The 2,924-nt window shown below is 36.1% G+C and overlaps 1 pseudogene; it reads left to right on the top strand.

Annotated features, from left to right (window-relative positions):
• Positions 1-2,279: 2,279 nt before the first annotated feature.
• LOC128279610 (small nucleolar RNA R71) lies at positions 2,280-2,370 on the top strand (annotated as a pseudogene).
• The last annotated feature ends 554 nt before the right edge of the window (positions 2,371-2,924 follow it).

Below are 2,924 nucleotides of genomic sequence, written 5' to 3'. Positions count from 1 at the left end.
AAATTGTGTAAAAATATTTACGACTCAAACTTTATATGTATGGATTCCTTATTGAGTCTAGTTTTAAGAGAAACAAATGAAATAGTCATTGGATCTCTATATAGGAAGAAATTTGGTTTGTAGTGTATAGGGGTCTGAGTAGCCGAACCCTGAAACTGGGGAGACTTTAACTAATAAACTGTACTAATTGGCCCTACCAAAAATTCTAGAAAAAAAACTAATAAGTAGATATATGAGTCTAGTTTCAGGGAAAATTTATGGAATTTGATTTAAAGTTTCGTAACTCGAGATATGCTTTTTTTAATGACTGTGACGCAGATGGACAGTTTACTACGAGAATTGTTTGAACTTATTTAAATGCTAAAATAAGTTTAGTAATGTCTTATGCTTGACTCCGGCGATGGTATCAGGTAAGGGGGCGTTACACTAGCAGTTCAAATCAAGCTATTTAAACATAGTTCCTCGAATTAGCTTCCATCAAAGCCATATTTTCATTACTTTTTTTATCTTCCAATGGTTCAGACCCTAAAGTGTTCTCCAATAGGTCCTTCACAAAATTATTCTCTCATTCCATAGAAACTAAGATTTCTAACTCCTCCATCACTGAGCATTCCTCCATCAGATCTGGAAACTTCATTGCTTTAAAAAAATTTAAATTTTACCTAATCATCTTGAACTTTGATGGTGAGTTCGCCTTTTTGTTTGTCTATTAACATTCTTCCTGTAGCTAGAAAGGTCTCCCCAGGATGATGAGAACTTCCTTAACTGCTTCAAAATCTAAGACAATGAATCAGCAAGAAAAATAAACTTATCTACTCTTACCAAAACATCCTTGATCTTTCCTTCTAGGTATGCTAAAGATCGATCCGTCAATTGGAGTGTCACAGTTGTGGGTCTTACTTCACCTATTCCCAACAGGTTGAAAATAGATTTGGGCATCAAGTTGATGCTTGCTCCTAAGTTGCACAAGGCTTTAGCATAGTAAGATTCTCTAATATTACAGAGTATTGTAAAGCTTCCAGGGTCTATTGGTTTAGAAGGTAGCCTGTTCTATAAGAACGCATTGCACTACTTTGTTAAAGCTAGAGTCTCATACTCATTGAGTCTCTTCTTCTTGGACAAAATGTCCTTCATGAATTTGACATAGTTGGGCATTTGTTCTACAGCCTCTACCAACAGAATGTCGATGTGAAGTTGCTTTAGAACATCCAAGAAACTTCTTGAATTGCACATCTTATTTCTGCTTATGTTGTTGGAATTTTTGAGGATAGAGAGGTGTTGGAGCTTTAGCATGGACTGGACAATTGTTCTAAAGAGATAAATCTACATCTAAAGAAGATGTTAGCTTATCTGAATTCACTAGTTTAGATTTTACCTCATTAAAATTTGTAGGTTTTTGCTCTTCTGGTTCAAGAATTTCAACTATTGGTTGACTTTTCTCTTTCTTAATAGGTTCATCTTCAACCACAACTTCCTTGGCTTCCAAATTCTTACCACTTCGTAAAGTAACTACCTTGCAATGTTCCTTACCCAAATTTATTAGATTTTCTGTATCACTCAACAAGGCTCCTTGTAGTCTATTATGGAGCTCTATAGCTAACTGACCTATTTGGTTCTCCAAATATTTTAGTGTTGTTGATTGGCTTTGTATTAAGGCATCACTCTTTTCCATGTATGCCTTCAACAAATTCTCCAAATTATTAGATGATTCAGCTTGTTGTGGTTTTGGAATTTGTTGATTGAACACTTGGGGTTGATTTGGTCTATGTTGCATGTAGGTGTTGTTCAGTCCTTCTCCTTGGTTACTCCAAGAATAGTTTGGATGATTTCACCATGAATGATTATAGAAGTTGGACTATGGTCCTTATCCACTTCTATTTTGGTGTTGATTCCCCACGTAATAAATTAACACGGGATTTGATGGACAATTCTTGAAAGAATGATCGTCCCTATAATATACGCAAGAAACAACATCAAATTGACTTGGTGGTTCAGCTGCAACAGGATTAAAACCATTAGTTTTAAACTGTTTCAACATTGAAGAGATAGAAGATACCTGAGCTGAAAGTGAAGTGAGGGCATCTACTTCATGCATTCCAGCTACTCAATTTGTCAACCACTGGCGATTGTTACTGGCTATTCTCTCGATGATCTCGTAAGCCTCATTGTAAGATTTCGACAAGAGAGCACCATTCGTAGAAGCATCTAACATCAACCTTGTGTATGCATTGAGACCATTATAAAATGGCTTTAACTGGATGCAATGTGGAATCCCACAGTGAGGGCATCTATGAAATAATTCTTTGAATCTTTCTCACACCTCATATAAGGACTCGTCATCCAATTATTGAAAAGTGGTGATCTCATTTCACAACTTATCATTTTTGCTAGGTGGGAAGCACTTTACGAGAAAGCATTCAGTTAATTCCTGCCAAGTTGATATTAAATCTAATGGCAACAAATTAAGCCATTCTCGTGCTTGATCTCGCAACGAGTACGGAAACAACTTCAACCTCAATACGTCTTCAATAACACTGGCTAACTTGAAGGAATCGCTCACCTCCGAAAATAGTCGAAGGTGAAGGTGTGGATCTTCTATGGGCATTCCACTAAATTGGCACATAGTTTGAAGCATTTGAAACATCACAGGCTTCAATTCAAATTATGATGCATCGATCTTCGGTCTCTTAATTCCTAAATTTAACTAATTAAAAAGGAGCATAGCATGCTGTCTTATGGCTCGATTCCTATCATCAGCAATCAGGATTGGATTATGAATATTAATGGCTACATTCCCTTGAACATCATTTTGATTTCAAAGGTCCATTTCTGTAGCTTGTCTTTGGGGTTGTCTTTAGGTTATTCTCTCTCGTCTTCTTTATTTAAATGTACACTCGATTTTAAGGTCTACAAGTAATAAATCG

This window comes from Gossypium arboreum, chromosome 8 (assembly GCF_025698485.1).
Source record: "Gossypium arboreum isolate Shixiya-1 chromosome 8, ASM2569848v2, whole genome shotgun sequence".
In the NCBI taxonomy this organism is placed as follows: domain Eukaryota; kingdom Viridiplantae; phylum Streptophyta; class Magnoliopsida; order Malvales; family Malvaceae; genus Gossypium; species Gossypium arboreum.
The sequence above is the reverse complement of the archived record's forward strand: the minus strand, read 5'-3'. Positions and strand labels throughout refer to the sequence as shown.